Source organism: Castor canadensis, chromosome 5 (genome assembly GCF_047511655.1).
Source record: "Castor canadensis chromosome 5, mCasCan1.hap1v2, whole genome shotgun sequence".
NCBI classification, from domain to species: domain Eukaryota; kingdom Metazoa; phylum Chordata; class Mammalia; order Rodentia; family Castoridae; genus Castor; species Castor canadensis.
The window spans coordinates 152,016,819-152,034,455 of record NC_133390.1 but is presented as its reverse complement, the minus strand read 5'-3'; the positions used below and the strand labels follow the sequence as shown (position 1 = coordinate 152,034,455).

Here is a 17,637-nt window from a genome sequence, read left to right as displayed (position 1 = left end):
TTTCTCCTTTTATTTTGAACTGGGTTGGATCCATAGATGAGTTGAAATCTCTCTCTAACGTACCATTATGCTTCCTTTTTATTTACCTTTTACACAGTTGTGGTGGAGTGACCATTGAAAACTGAGTTTTTATAATTTTTGAGTTTTCCTACTGATTTCAGTTGCAGCTTCTTATCTTTTGTATATATTGTCCTTATTCAGAGCAAATGACATTTTTATATGTGTTTTATGTTTTTTGCATTTTGATGTATCTTTTCATCAAACAAGATTTCTTTACAAGTAGTTATGGTGGCACATACCTACAATCACAGCATATAGGAGGAAAAGGCAGGTCAATCAATGGTTCCTGGCTTCCCTGAGTACATAGTGAGATCCAGTCTAAATCAATTTTAATCAAATTAAAAGAAAAAATATGAATTTCTCTTAAAAGAAAAAAATATGAATAAAATAGACCAATAAGTGGCAAATTTAATCAAGCAAAAAGAAAGAAAGCATGAACACAAAGTAAAAAAGGTTCAGAGAAAAATAACCTTAGCAACAGGAAAAATTTATTTTTCCAATGACCAGAAATATTTTAATAATGTTTAAAATAATCTTAACAGCATGAAACATAGTAGAAATCCAATTTTTTTAAAAAAGGAAAATGAGTGAGGTCTTACATAAAAACTCTATCACACCAGTATAGGATGAGACGACTGACTTGACAGCTGTTCACATCAATATCACCAGCAACATTTCCTAAACGTCCTAAAACGTGAGACTGGTCAATAGACAGTGGCCCAATATATGGACACCACAGGATGGTTCTCCAGGAAGCAGGGGGTGAAGTGAAGGTCACAGGACAGGATGTCCACCAGGGGCACCTTTGGAAGGCAGCCTGTGATCAGCAGGGTAGGCAGCAGGAGCAGGCAAAGAGGGGAACTGAGCTGCACTGTAGGCTCAGTGACTGCCTTGACAAAACTCACAGCAATACTTAGAACTAGAATAGCTCTTCAGAACTGCCCAGAGTTGGACAAGATGGCGGGGCCTTTAGACTTTTTTTTTTTTGGATAAATTAATCATATAAAATAATGAGTTTCATTACGACATTTTCATATATGTATATAATGTACTTTGATCATATCCACACCCCCATCGACCTCTCATGTCCCCCCACAATCCCCCCCTTCTACTTTCAAGACTTTCTTAGATTTAGATTCTGCATATGAGAAAGTATGCAATATCTGTTTCTTTAAACCTGGCTTATCTCGCTTAACATGTTGGTCTCCAGTTCCATCCATTTTCCCAAAATGACATAATTTCATTCTTGTTTATGGATGAATAAAACTCTGTGTATCTAAACCAGTCATTTGTTAATGGGCACCTAGGTTGAGTTCATATCTTGGCCATTGTGCAGGTATTTCTGTGCATGCTGGCTTTGATAACTTCAGGTACATGCCCAGCAGTGGATTAGCAAGGTCACAAAGTGGTTCTAGTTTTAGTTTCTTTGAGGAACTTCCACACTGATTTCCATAGTGGCTGGACTAATTTATTTACATTCCAATCAAAAGTACATAAGGATCTGCCACTCCCCACATTCTCACCAGCATTTGTTTCCTTTATGATAGCCAATCTGAAGGGGGCAAGATGGAATCTTAATGTATTTTTATTTGCATCTCCTTAACAGTTAGGGACGTTGAACTCTTTCTCATGTATTCATTGGCCATCTGTACTTCTTTTGAGAACTGCTTGTTAAATTCATTTTCCCATTTATTAATTGGATTGTTTGTTCTTTTGGTGTTTAATTTGTTGCATTCTTTATGTATTCTCAATATTAATGCCTTGTCTGATGGATAGCTGGCAGGTATTTTCTTTCATTTTATAGGATATTTCTTAAATATGGTTTACTCTCCTTTCTTGTCCTTATATTGGGTTTTCAAATATATCAGAGTATCAGATAGGAATCACCACTTCTGTAAGACTAATGATTTGGAAATGCATTATAATACAGTTAGTGGTCTTTTTGGTTGACCATGTTCATTCTAGCTGGGTTTAGGTGGCACTGTTTTCTTACTGTTTGAGCACTGACATGATGTCCTGATGTAATATAGCTCTGTGGCTGCATCAGCCTCTGGCCACCATACAGTTTCCCTGTTTGTCCCCTATATCTACTTAACTTACTTCACATTGAAACCAAAACCTGACAAAAACCTTATAAAAAAAGAAAATCAACACATTACTCTCACAAATTTACATACTGAAGTTTTAAACCTAACAACAGCAATTAGAATCAAGCAGTTCATTAAAAGACTAGCAGAAAGGCCAAGAGGGATTCATTCCAGATAGTTTCATGTTAGGAAAAGTATTATTATAATTCAAAATAATAATAGATTTTAGGAGAAAAAAATTTAACATATTGATGCTGAGAAGACATTTGGCCTATTCAGAAAAAACTTCAAAGGAAGGTATTAATAATATTAAAAGAACATGGTAAGGATGCACAATATTGCATCTTCTAGTTAATATTGTACTGAAGGTGTCAGCCCCTCCTACTGGACCAAAGAATGATGTGTCAGGCCAAAACATTGAAAAAGGTTTCTTCTTATTACTCTTTATGGATGATATGACTTTTATGTGGTAAACCTAGGAGAAAAAACAAAAACTTTATTAAAAAAGAGACTGCAGTAAATAAATGGGCTATAAATTAACATGTAGAAATTCATAGCTTTCATATATTAACAGCAGCAATGAGTTAAAAATATAATCGCAGAGATGGTTTGCCTATGTGTATATATATATATATATATCTAAATGTAATTTTGTATAAATACAAATTTATATGAATATCTAAATATAAAATTAACAAGAAATATGTAAAACATATGAGGAGAAGTTTAAAACAAACCTGAAACACACTGAAATAAGCTTGGATTCTCTGTTCTAAGGATTTGTGTACTGGTTTGAGCACCCAGTGCCTATGATTATTCACAGTGGTCAGGGAACTTCCTTGCTGGTGATTTTTAGGGATGGACATGTGATCCAGAGCTGGCTATTGAGATGAGAGATACTATCTGCTGTTTTGAGTAAAAGTTTCCCACCCTTAAAAGGAGCCTGGAGAAGGATGCATTCCCTTCCTTCCTCCAGGTCTTGCTACGTCTGGATCTGGTGCCTGAACCTGCTATAGTTATTTGCATTCACACCAGGGCCAGCCATGTGCAAAAACAGCAGTCAGGAGGCCAAGCAGAGATCAGGAAAGAACCAGATCCTTCAAGATGTTCTGTAGTCACTGACTATGCAGTGTGTGGAACCTGTAGATCCCCCAATACATGAAGTAATATAAGAGGTGCTTAAACTGCTTTTGCTGAAATGCAGGGACTCCTTACTCTGGCCCATTAATTAATCAAAAATGGAAGAAAAGCTTGGTAGCCCTGTCTCCATTTTCTATCTATTGCCCTTTGCTCTGAGCCATTCTCTCCTGCAGCCACCTTGGAATTGAGGAAGGACAGGAATGATCAATAACATCTTATGGCAAGGGGCTGAAACTACCTGTAAGGCACAGTGGAGCCTTGCAGAACAGACCTCTCCAACCTCCCCAAATGAAGACAGTTACTATAATGATGAGGATGTGAGCAGGCTAAAATTAGGCAAAGTTCGTGACCATAGAAACTTAGTATTACATTTCAGACTGACCAAGCTTTGGCTCAGGGACGGCCTTCACCTGGCCTGGGAATGGCCCATGTCCCGCCCCACTCACTAATTACTGGATGGGAATCAATTGGCTTTTCCCGTCCATAGGTTAGAGTAGGTTTTTAAAGAACCTATAGAGGGAACCACTCTCTCTCTGTCTCCAGACACCACCTGGGCCTCACCATGTCCCCTTTTGCATTTCCCTTCCCTACCTTTTAATAAGCTCCATTTACACCCATGTGTCCTGACATGGATTCTTCCATGTGGGACAGAAAGAATTTGGAAGTCTTCTGATCACAGACTCCACCCCAATGACCACAGGAGTGGTCATGTCTTGGGAATCAGATTGTTCCCATCAAGCAATGAAGTGGTAACAATTTCTCTGGAATCCTTAAAGAACAAGGACTGAGATAATGGGCCAATAGGACTCACCTGTGACTAGGACTGTTTAAGCATACCTTTTGTCTCCTGTCCTAATTCCTTGTCTATTTAAGGTCAAAGCTCATGTCTGTACACTGAAGATGGCTGCAGATGGGCTGAGTGCTTACTCTGCCTCTTCCCATGGTGTGTCCTGGACCATGTAATAAACCTCCTTTCTCTGCCTTCACCATGTCTCTTTATTTGTATAGAGCAAGTGGCAAGACCCGGGAGTTTGGAATTTTGGGGTCCAAAACTCCAGTTTTAGTAACTCATTTCCTTAATGTTTCAGTATGTTTAGTCACTTACTACTAAAGCTGTCTAGCTGGCACAAGGTCTACTACTCCCCACCCCCCCACCAGTGATTTTTATTATTTATTTTGCTTTGTAATGATTTAACACAGAGTGGGCTTGTCTACTGTTAGGGGCTAATTCTTTATTTCTTCCTTAAGTGATTTAACCAGAAGATTCCTACCAAATTTCTTAGTAAATTTCTACTTCAATGACTTTCAAATTCTTAGAAAACAAACCTGAATTTTATCATAATTTTTAAACTCATATATAAGTTCTATCCTTTTTTTCTTTTTTTCATTTTAATGATGGGATTTTTAAATAAGATTTTCTAGGAGCTGGACCATTTTACTGATTCTTTTCAAATAAGTTTTCCTGAGGTTTATTACCCATTAACTTTTTTTCTGCTACTGATTTATTTTTTTCTTTTATATTTATTTTATTTTTCTGCTTTCTTGGATGCTTTTTTTCTTTCCTCCATTTTTTAACTACAATAACATCTTTTCTTGCTTTCACTTTTAAAAATATTTCATACTACAAGTTATTGAGAACAACTTGATATGTATATTCTATAATTTTAAATATTAACCCTGATTCTCATTATTTTTAATTAGCTGTTTTCATACACTTGATTTCCTCCTTAATCCAATACTTACTCAAAAATATGCATAAAATTTGGTTAATCTTTTCTTATTAGTTTCTACTGCTATACTTTCCTTTGAGAACCAGATTGCATCTATTCATCTTTATGGCTTATGATTTTGTTATTTTTCTCATGGCTGACTATTTTGGATTTTTTAACGTTTTCTTAAACCCATGGCCACTTAGCAAGAAAAAATGATTTTTGTAATATAAATGCTATTTTATAAAGCAAATGATAATTTTATACTGCAACTTTTGAAACAGTCGTAAATTGTACTTTACTAATTATATCATTCAATCATTCCTGTTATTATTTGAATATATTCTGTGGTGGAAAAGATTAAAGTTTGAGAAACTGATATTGGGAAATTGCAAGGGGTAGAAGCTACAGGAAGGCAAAAGAGCAGTGGAGTGATTTGTTGTATTAGGAGGAGCCTGCTCAAGGTGGCAAAAGAGCACCAAGGACTATGACTGTCCCATGTTTGCCTTGCTGGAGCACAGAGAAGGTGCTCAGTACCTGTCTGCTCCATGAAGGAATGGGTCTGTTCCCCAAACTGTTGAGTTGAAAATGAGCTGTGTCAAAGGCAGTATAGTGAGTAGGCCCAGGGGTAGCGGCAGACTGGACAGGAAAAGATGGCACCTAGGAACCATCTTGAATGCCTCATGAGTTTCTATGTGGTCCAGGAGGAAGGCACAGTTGATGTAGCTTGGGCTCTTCAAACATGGATTTTTCCTCAAGGAGCCAAGTGGAAGGAGATTTTGTTTTATTTTCAGAATTTGTTCAGTGAGGCTTAGAATACACTGGGCAACAAACAAGAAGAACCAGAAGCAGACACTAGTCCTGCCCATATCCCTTGGGCCTCACTACTTCAGAGACCTTTAGCCCACTTTGGTTGCCAGTGTCTTTACCACTCTGTGTGAGGATTTTCTCCACATCCCCTGAGGGTCACATCACCCACAGCCATTACAGGTCAGTTTCAAGTGCTCATATCCACTGTTCTGGGAATAGCCTTCAACCACTGCCTACCCAGAGCTACTGTATAAATACTCTGAATCTCTTCATGCTTGGATGATGCTATTGTTGAATTTGGTTTGACCCCTCTGAATCCCATGTTGGAGTTTAATTCCTATTGTGTGGCATTAAGAATATGGAATCTTTATCTGATTATGACAGTACAGGTGGCCTTTAGAGAACTGGTTAGGATCACATAAAATCATCAAGGTGAAGCCCCCTTGATTTAATCGTGGTGGCTTTAAAAGGGGGGAAGGGGAGAGAGAGAGAAGTCAGGCATGGTGGTACAAGTCTGTAATCTCAGCTACTTGGAAGGTGGAAGCGCAGGAGGGGATTGGCGTTTCAGGCCAGCCTGGGAAAAATTAGTGACATCATATCTCAAAAACAAACAAAAAATACAAAAAAAGGGGGATGAGAGTATGGCTCAAGAGGTTGAGCGCTTGCTTAGCAAGCTTAAGGCCTTAGGTTCAACCCCCAGTACTAGAAAGAAGAAGGAGGAGGAGGAAAAGGAGGAGGAGGAGGAGGAGGAGAAGAAGAAGGGAAGGAAGGAAGGAAGGAAGGAAGGAAGGAAAGAAGGAAAGAGACCTGAGGACATATGAGAGTTCCTTGAACCTCACCATGTAATGCACTGTACTAACACAGCATGTGCTCTACACTGGTGACCAGTGTTTCTCATTGGGATGCTACTTCAGCTGCACATTATGGCTTAATCACAACCCCTTTTGACTCCATTCTGATCCCTTCTCAGTGCCTCTCCCACCTCTGCACCTTCCAAGTTCATTACTTGCCCTTGGAACCTTGTTTTAAGGTCTTCTGGGAAAAGTCAAATTAAAAATAATAATGTTTATTATTTGTTTTGGCCTCATCAATCTTCGTAAATAAGAATTTCTGGAGGAAGAAGTTGAGCAATTTGCAAGTTAAGAAGCCATGTGGCTCCAGGGAACTCGAACATGTCACACAAGTTGTTTATGACATTCTGCTTGATAAGGCCACAGCAGTGTATTTCAGGAAATCCTTGGAGCATGGAGGAGCTATCACTCAGTTCAAAAGTCCTGCCTATAGTCAGCTAGCTGTACTGAGATCAACGAGCAATCTTCCGGTCACTAACTGCCACATGTAGTATTAAACTACAACTTCTCCTGCAGCTGTAATTTGGGGATCCTCCTCCAAAGCTAACTGGTTGAGAAGACAGGCTTTCTCAGGTCAACTAGGGGGAGATTCAGCAAGGAGCTCAAAGATGTGTTTATTATAATTGCAATCATGGCTCTATTCAGACAGGCAGAGGCTAGATTTACAGCTGATATCCTCATTGTCATCACCAACATAATCATCACAACCAGAGTTACTGTGATGTACAGGACCTTAGATCTTCCTCCAGGAAGCCTTACCTGAGACCCTCATCTGGGCTTTGGGATCCCAGACTGCTCTATCTTAACCCTTACATTTAATCAATATTTTATTTATCTGTCTTCCAAATACACTTTTTTTTCCTTTTATTCATATGTGCATACAATGTTTGGGTCATTTTTCCCCTTCCCCTCCCTTTTTCCCCCACCCCCTCACTTCTGAGCAGGAACTGTTACGCTCTTATCCAAATACATGTCTTTAAAGCATTAATTATATCGTTCAGTGTAAAGGATTAAAAGACTCTTAAAAAACATAAACAGAGGACTGTTATTTCAATGAGAAGTGCCCTCATAGACAAAAAAGAAAAAAAAACTGGCAAATATTTAAACAATGAAGAGAAACCTCCTTTAAATTTCATGATTAAAAACAAAATGAGATTATCAATAAGAATTGAAGTTTGTGAATGTCACAATTTTATATTCAAAGAAATCACCATTCCTGTGGAAAGGCAAGAAAAGAACAATTTTAGGTATTCAAAAACTAAAACATACCTCTCACAAACCATTGAAAAAATTACTTTATGTTTTATGCCAAATAACAGAAAGATGAAACAAAATAAAAATGCATGAAATGACATGATGTCATAAAAAGATTAGTAATAAGGATAAAAAGAGAAGTTTAAATAGTATTGAAAACCTAGTTTATAAAACAGAATCCAGAAAGGTTTGTCCAGAGAATAGTAAAATGTCACTGTTTATTATATTTTTTGACAGCATCTCCCTGTGTAGCCCAGGCTGGCCTTGAACTCACAATCTTCTTGCCTCAGTCTCCCAAGTGCTGGTATTACAGGTGTGCACCACCATGCCAGAGTCATGTTATAGATTCCAGTTTAAGAATAATGACTGTGACTTTGAGGGTAACATTTAAAAAACAGTAAAAGATTATCTAACTAACAAGCTGGTGGAGGGAGAAATTTTTGATTGATCAAAATAAAGTCAAGAAAAAAGAGGAAATAGAACTGGATTAAATAGAAAAAAAGTTGTAGGATAGAATACTTAAGATCACATATATCACTAAACACAATTGTAAACTTAATATTCCAGTTACAAAGATTGTGAAATTAGATAACAAACTACTTATTGCTTAAGAACAAAGACACAGAAAGATAGAAAGTGACAATATATAATCATGCACCCCATAAATAACAGTCAGAGAATGTAGATATATGGTTATTGTATAAGGTAGACTTTAAGATAAGAGCATTACTAGAGATAAAGAGGAATATTTCATACAATAAAAGAATCCAACAGGACTGTAAAAACAATTTAAATTTCTATGTACCCAATAACACAGCCTTGAAGTATCTAAAGCAAATATTGACAGGCGAAATAAAAGTAGAAAAATCCATAATTCTGGTGGAAGCTTTCTGCACAATGCACATTCTTTTTAAGTGCATATGGAACATTTGTCAGAATTGACTATATGCTGGAATATAAATCAATTTTCAGCAAAATTCAAAATACCAATATCTTAAAGAGTATGTTCTCTACATACAAGGGAGTTAAGCGAGGAAACAATAATATTCACCCACTTGGTTGAATGTGGAGTGGACAATGAAGAAAACAGGAGGAGTGGACCATAGAAAAGCCACATCAGAGCTAAGAATAGTTTTTGACAGATAGTATCCAAAGGTATATGGAAGAAACTGGGACACAAGGCATATGGAAGAAAGGGATGGAGTACAGGGTAGGGCTGAAGATCCCAAAGGCAAACATAACCAACTTTACGTGTTTTGGGGGACTGTCACTATTGAGAAATACCGGCTGTGCTTTCAATTGCTAAAATTACCTATCACATAAATTCTCTTTCTACCATAAGGCAAAGCTTTGGTCTACTGAATGTCTATTTTCCAAGTGGAGCACATCACAATACTGAATTCCTTCCTCTACTAACTCACCTCATTCTTGTTCCATATTTCTGATGGCCCCCAGTATGCATCCTTGCAGGCCACTTGATTTTAGGCTACTGAAAAAAAATGCACCTTCTAAATGTGGTTAACAGTCAAGGCATATCTTAGGAGTTAATTGTTACTTGAGTTTTTGAGAAATTTCAAAATAGGCCTTTCATTTAATAATGAAATAAGCCCACTCATACTTGCACAGTTTTTCTTGCTTTCCAAAGGTGCTTGAAAGATCACCCACAGCCTTTGGAATTTTATCCCCTTAAATCAGAAAGACTCTGGATAGTCCAATTGTAACTAATGACTCCATTGTTTGCCTGGAGGCAATGGGGATTATTGTCAATAGGAACGTAAGTGATGCTAGAAGGTTGTCGTATTTTCACATAACCTGCTGGAAATATTTTGATTAGCAATAATTAAGTTACTTTAGACTTATTTAATTCAACTGTGATTTTTTTTTGATAAATTGCAGGGATAAGAATGTGCTTCCCTATCCCTAAGCTACCCTGCTCATTCCCAGGCCTCAGGCCAGGAACCCAAATCCAGGGTTCCAGCTTCTCTGTTACTCCCTTCCCATAAGGCTGATTCCCTGTGATGTGACCCATCTTCTTTACAGTATTGTTCCCCATACCACATCTGCTCCAGAATTGAGACCTTTCAAAAGAAAGGGTATCTGAGAAGACCAGGTATTCATATTCTTCATTCTATAACCCATTCCACCAACTCCTCTGCATCATAAATGCTATCATCTAGCACATATGAAGACAATTGATTGCCATCTGGGCTCACTCTGGTTGGTCCACAAGGCATTTTGATATTATTTATTCATAGGACTATCCACACTATGTATAATTACCTACCAAGTTTTTAGCTCCTAGTTGTCTTTATATACTGGAGAGACTTGGTACCAGCAGAAAGTGATCAAATGGGTGATTAACGGGTATTTGCCAATAATTATATTGAGGGTGAGGCTTTGTCACCTCCATCAGTTCAGGAGCTCCATAGACTGTTCCGTACTGACAGTGTGGACTTCTCAATGTTAGGGTTTATTTCTCTTCTTCCCTCTGGGCCATTGCTGGGCTCTGCTCTTAATCCACATCCCACACTATTCAAAGCTTTGCCTAGTATCCTAGGTTTGGCTCTGGCAATCATGGAGAAGGGAAGAGAATAAGGACACAGAGGTACAAAGACCCTGCTGTTGGGTGCTGAATAAAGTAAATTCAGCATTCTTTGCATGAAAAGATCAACACAATAATCCAAGTTTCCACTCCATGAAGCACTGGCCCTCCAGCAGAGAAGATCAGTGAAAAGAAAAGAAACAGAAAGGAAAAGAAAGAAGATAAGAAAAAATGTTGGGAATAAGAGACCATTACTAACTGCTATGTGCAGGGGTAAAAGCACTAGCTCTATCTGCCTAATAAAAATAAAATGATTTTAAAAATTCACATGTGGTTATGCCTGATTTGTCTTTAGCTAATCTAATTAAAAGCCCAATTCCAGAGCTTTCCTCCAGAGTGACTTAAGTGGTCAAGTCTCCTTGTGGCAATCACAATACATTAAGTTTATAAGTGACATAATTAAAACAAGATGCCAGTTAAGAGCCTCAGAGTGCCTTAAAATAAAATCTGACTCCTCGTCAAAAAATGTACACAAAGGTATAGTGCGGCAGGAAGCAGGAAGGGAAATTTAGATCTCTGTTCTATTCCTGGCTGTGCCTCTAACTTACTTGGGACTGCATGCCACACACTTAACTCTTTAGGCTCTATTCTATGGTCTCATCCCTGAAAATATGAGGAGTACCTCTCCTGCCTGCCACCAGCAGTACTGCAAGGCTCAAATGAGACAGCACATCTGGAAATACCTGAAGCAAAACAGCTCATTTAATAAATACATGGTATTATAGTTATAAACATTAATGTTTGTTATTAATGGTAATGGGATGGTGATATTTGTAAAAAATATATATATTGCTGTGATATTATTGTCAGGTGTGCAGAAGTGAGCCAGGCTTGGTATCTACTGAGTTTCAAGATAGCATGAATGTCAATATTTTTTTTCCTTTTTTTATTGTTGTGCTGGGAGTACATTGTGGCATTTACAAAAGTTCTTACAATATATCAAATATACCGCCAATGAATGTCAATATTTTATTGACAGAGCAAATAATTGTAGTGACCTAGAGATGTGGTTAGGCTAAAGAAGTGGAAAAGATTGGTTAGGTTCTTGTGAATGTAGCTTTGTACTTCAGGCTAGACTGCTGAACCCGAGGGGAGATCAACTATGGAGACTTTTGTGACTGGAACAAGAGGAAGAAAAGGAAGGCAGAGAATGATAAGCAATTCTACCACTTAGAGAATGAACTCTGGGTCCCTTTTGGGAGGGCATGTGAGAAGGAGCAGGATGGTCCATTTTTTAAGTGGACACAAGCAATGACATAATCAAAGATTGACCTGTGTATGTCCATCTTCTGCATCAAACAAGCGTTCACTAACCTTCTAGGATCATGGACCCCTTGGAAACTCTTATGAAAGCCAGAGAACCCTCATCCTTGGGGGAGGAGAGCCATGTGCACAAGTCTATGAAATTGTGTACCTAGAAGCCCAGATGTGGAATGTTTGTTTAGAAACCCTGAGCCAGGCTAGAAGCTCCCACAGTGCAACATTTATTCCTGTTTGACATTCTAGTATTTCTGAGATGCTCATGGAATTGACTGCTTTAATAAAGGAAGCTATCTAAAGTGTTCCATGGCTTGTCCAACAGCATCAGTTGTGTTTATCAAGGTAAGACTACTCTTATCAGAAATTCACCAAGAGAACAAGGGTGTTTCTGTGCTAGAAGGTTCATATACTAGAAGGTTACAAGCTTCTGAGCATGCCCCCAGCTAGCCCTAGTTTTGGCCCAAATGAAAACCCCGCCCCTTCTCATGTAGGTCCCTTCATGGACTGAACCATCTTCAAACTCAGGCTCCAAAATGGCCCAGCTGGGGCACTGCTGGGCCACTCCCCACTTGTGCTCTCAACCATGGATCCTAGATGAGATCTGACAGGAGGAACCTGTCCCAGGAGGTCCCCTTACCATCATCATTTCCAACTTCGACCTTTGCATGGGCTGTCCCTTCCTAAAACACTCTCTCCCCTTCTGAATGTAAGTAAACGTGGGAATTAATGACCTAAACGTAAACAAAGCACTTTGAGTTGCACGATACAGTTGGCTAAGGGATAATTCAATGTAAGTAACACAAAATCTTAATATCTTAGGGTTGATCTACTCCTTAGAGGTCACTCACTCCACCAGTCTAACATTAATACTCATATTGACAGCAATAGTGACAATAACATTTACACTAATCACCAGTAACATTATTAATACGAGCAATCCTAGCTCCTTGAATACTTATCTGGCTTATGCACTTTTTTTGGGGATATATTACTTCTTACGCTCACACATGCATACACAAACAGTGCACATATTTAGACAAAGAAATGTAATACAAAACTAAAGTTACAGCTTTGTTTCAATCTTTAAAATATAGAGAAAAACCAGATTTCGTGGTACATGTCTATAATCCCAGCACAAGGAGGCTCACACAAGTTTGAGGCCACATAGTGAGATCCCCATCTCAAAAAAAATAGAGAAAGATTAAAATCTCTATTTCCTTGTACTATTGGATAACCTTATGGAAAAGACAGACAAGAAACACATATGACTTAGAATAGCATGCATATAAACACAGAACACCTACCTCATTTTGTTCTGGGAAAGTAGCCAAAAGCTTTTTTGTTAGTATGACCCAAGAAGAAGGAGGGGAAAATGAAGTGAAAGCTTTGTTTTATAGACGGTAAATAGGTAGGTTGATAGATACATACATATGTACATATACTCATACATGTGTACATACATAGAACATGATTGTATTAGTGGGCCTGCCTGAGGAGACTATGGGAGGCAGGAGAGGGAAAGAGAATGTTGAGAGTGAAAAATATTAAGACATTGCATCTATGTATCAAGGTAATACAGTGTGAACTTGTATTACTACAAGGTAATATAGTGTGAACTGTTGAACAATAGGGCAATAGAGAAAGAGTAAATAACAGAGAAGGATTCATCTAATTAAAGCATGATATATTCATGTCTGAAGTGCCAAGGCAAAATCCCCTTGGACTATCAATATACATTTTTGTATATTGAAGGACAGGAAGGTAAAATAGCTTCTTTCCAGGGATGGGTACCAGTGGGAGGGGGGAGGACGTAAGAAGGGTGAAGGAGGGTGAATATGGCAGATGTATTTTGTATTCATGTATGAAAATAGAATAATGAAACTATTTGAATTTGTTCTAAGAAAGAGGGAGGGAGATAATGGAGAAGGATGCAGGGGTGAATATAATTAAGACATACTGTAAGTACATATGTAAATGTCAATGTATCCCCCCGTAAAATTATTATATGCTCATAAAATAACAAATAAATGTTTAGTTCATTAGTAAAGCCAAAAAAAACGAATGAAATGAGATCCACCTTTTACATAGACTTTGAGGTTTCTTCTTATCCTTTAAACAAGAAGACTCCATAAATATTCAATCAAATCCTTATCCACCAGGAAGGTGGACAAATACTCAGATTTTCTCCTAACAAACCTCCTTTTCACCACCACTAGATTGTGCAAGCTCCTCAGGTGTTCCTAAAGACTCAGCTTGACTCTTTCATCCCCAAAAGCTAGCAGAATCCTTCTTTCTATCTCTACATATCCTGGATCCTGCCTGAGCTCAGAGAGCACTCGGATGAGCAGACTCCCAGCACTCACCTTGAAAACATCTCCTGAAGGACTGGGCTCTTCCACCGAGCTCTCTATTAGGAGGTAGCCAATGTTGCAGAGGTGTGGGACAAGCAGCTTGCTTTTCTAGCTCACATTTTTTTTGCTGTAGACAAAGTATCCGGAAATGACTCAAGCATCACATTATCATGCAAAAGGCTGACACAGTCTTCCTCAATTTCGGTTTATGAACGCTCCACCCTCTCATGATGGCAGAAAATGATCTGCTAGGTATAAGGCATGCGTGGATGTGTATAAACATGTCTGGAGCTTATTTCTAGCAATAGAGAGGCACCTCTCCCATAAAGGAACAGTCTAAAATAAGGAGGAAAGTTACTAATGTAGTTCAGGTGGAAGCAGTTTCTCTGTCCAATCACCTCATACCTTATGTCTACTATGCTATCCTCAAGGCCTTTCGCCCATGTGTTTGCATTTCCAGGTGCTGTCTCCCAACTTGGTCTCTCCTTCTCCCTCCTGTACACTGGTGATGCCAGCACCTCCTCACATGTTAAGGATGTGATATCTCAGAAAGGCTCAGTGGCAGACACTGCTCATTGTTTACAAAAATCCACTTCTTCTTGGGTTCATTTCCCAGTCTCTCTTGCAGTCAGTGTGGCCATACGCCTCAGTCCAGCCAATATGAGGTAAGTTGAAATGATGCATGCCACCTACAAATTCACCCTATAAAAACCTTCCACATGTGATCCTCTTTTTCCCATCTAGCAAATGGGATGGCACCTGATCCTCCCAGGCAAACTTGGAGGCCACACGGGAAACATTAGTTCCTAAAGTGACTGTGTGAAGAAGTGCTGTGTGTGCACACACACACACATCTCTTTCCCTTACCCTGTCAATCAGGAATATCCTGGACTATTCCGAGGATAAGAAATAAACGCCCAAGTGTTGAACCATTACATGTTGGAGTTTTTTTGGCACCATAGTCTACCCTAGCCAAATCAGTGTTTAAAAAATCTACCCTGAAGTCGGATGTGGCCATTTTCAAAATACTAAAATGGTATCACATTGGCTTTAGCAACATGCATACATTATAATGAAGAGAAGAAAAGAAGTGATTGGGAAGCAAAGAAAGAAAGCATCTCAGGAAAACCAAGGGTCTCACATCAGTGATAAAGGTCAGTTTAAGACTACTGGCTTCTCAAAACTGTTGAGCCAGTCAGCCTCAAAACAGTATATTACACCAAGGAAAAGAAAGGGAGGAATTGGGAAGCAAGGAAAGAAAGCAGGCTCAAGGAATATGTTTGGGAAAGAGTACAGAAGGTAAAGTTTCTGGACATGAAAACAACTGAAAGCAAACTGAAGAGAAACTTGCCGCTCCACCAGCCCTGTTTTGTGTTGTGTTTTTTCAAGATAGGGTGGTCTCGTGAACTATTTGCCCACAGCTGGCTTTGAACTATGATCCTCCTGATCTTTGCCTCCTAAGTAGCTAAGATTATAGGCATGCCACATTTTGAAGCAATTGTCAGAGGAACAAGAAACTTGAACTAAAATTCCTGTGGTTGTAAAGCTACACAGAGGCCTCCAACTTGCAAGAGTAAGCAAGTTCTATAAAAGTTCTATTAACCCAGAACTGCATCTTCCACAGGACCCAGATGGTCCAGGAAGCAGCTTCCACCAGCACCAAGGCAGTCTCCCAATGCCTGCCTGTGAGGATCCCATCACACTGTGGGTCAAGACTACTGAGTGTTTTCTCTTCTTTCCTGATCCAATGGGAACTTTCACTATAGTTTTCTAGCTCCATTGCATATACCTTGTATGGTAAAAAGCTTCATTCTTTTCTCATGTGATACCATGTGAGAGAACCATTAGTGCTGCTATAACAAAATACTGTAAACCAGGTAGCTTACATAAAACAGAAATTTATTTCTGTGTTGTAGGCTAAGAAGTCAGAAGATTATGGTGCTGGCAGATGTAGTGTCTGGTGAGGGTTCTTTTCCTGGTTCATAGAGGGCAACTTCTCATTGTGTCCTCACATGGTGAAAGGGGTGAGGTAGTGCTCCAGGGCTTCTTATAAAAGCACTAATCACATTCATGAGGGCTCCACCCTCATGACCTAATCACCTACCAAAAGCTCCACTTCCTAATTTTATCCCATTGAGGATTAGGTTTTAACATACGAATTTTGAGGGAGGGGGTCACAGACCTTCAGACTAGTAGATTTTTTTTAGTCCAGTTTATCAGTGAAGAAACTGTATACAGAGAAATTATGGCCGTGGTTGTAGTTTTGGCCACACCACACCCAAATATCTTGTTAGTTTTATATGGTGATTAAAAACTCATTTTTCAACCACATTTTCAACATTGTTTCCTATACCAAAAGATCCTGTGAATTCAGGCAATGATCCAGTTAAATTCAACAATGATACAAAAACATCCAGGTGGTTGCCTGGCTCAAGTTTGGACAAAACTCATTGAATTGATTTGCTGCCAGAAGTCTTGGAATCAAGATCCAAGATGTAGTTTGTATGTGAAACCCCCCAACCAGTGGCCAATTTGCACAATTCATTCTCCAAATCAATCAAATTGTAGGGTAGAGCTGCCTCAAATTAAATTTCCCTCTGACTTCTGCTTGTGTGCCTGGGGAAATTCCTGCTCTCTTCCTTTCTTATCTTCCCTCAATGGCTGCTTCAAATGCATGATGTGGGACAGATCCAGTGTGAGGAAGAGCCGTGAAGGTGCTAAGACATATTCCCAGTGCTTTCCCACTCTTCCTTTTGCTTGTGAAAAAAAGATATTGCTCCAGTCATGTTTCCTTGGGGCAGACTTATAAAAGATTCAAGTAAATAATATGTCTTTAGGGGCCTGGTTTCATTCTCATAATTACCTTTGGACAAGACTCAGATTCTTTTAGCTTAGAAACTTGTCCAAAAATAATTAAAGTTGATGTGAAGCCCTTGATTACAAACAGGGCCTAATAAAACAGGGCAGAAATTCTTCAGAGAGATTTAGCAGAGGATTAAATTCACTGGGTTTATGACATTAAGTGGCAGTGAAATGCTAAATTGAAGAGTGTGAGGGAGAGACACATAAACTGTGTGATTATCAGACACATATGGACGTGTGTGTTCTTCATAGAGTCTGGATCATATGTTATCATAAGCAGTAAGTCCAATAAAGGTGCATTTCCCTAAATAATTCATTAGAGAGCCTGTTAGAGGATGCTCCTCTGTTAACATTGAAAAGACAGATAGCCATTCTTTTGCCTTATTTCCAAGTTTTGGGTAATTTTTTATAACAGCTTTTAATTGGGTCCTTATCTCTTATTTCCAGAATAAGGGCTATAATTCTTGTTAGATGAAATTGTTAGTTATGATATGAATTATGCCAATGACAATGGAGTAGTCGTTGAGTTTAGATTCTGAAAGAGTTTCAGTCTGGTGGGTCCAGGCTTCCCAGAAACTGTGCATGCTGCAGGCATCGGGTCTGAGCCCCATGGGGCTGAAAAGTCTCTATTTGGCAGAGCCAAAAAAGACT

General features: G+C 38.7%; 1 long non-coding RNA gene across 1 annotated transcript; it reads right to left on the bottom strand.

The window, feature by feature from the left end:
- Positions 1-526: 526 nt before the first annotated feature.
- Positions 527-14,347, bottom strand: LOC109702530 (uncharacterized). Its single transcript, XR_002213880.2, has 3 exons — positions 14,137-14,347; positions 9,333-9,400; positions 527-2,622 (listed from the first exon to the last, which is right to left on the bottom strand). It is a non-coding gene; the product is annotated as an uncharacterized lncRNA (long non-coding RNA).
- Positions 14,348-17,637: the final 3,290 nt, after the last annotated feature.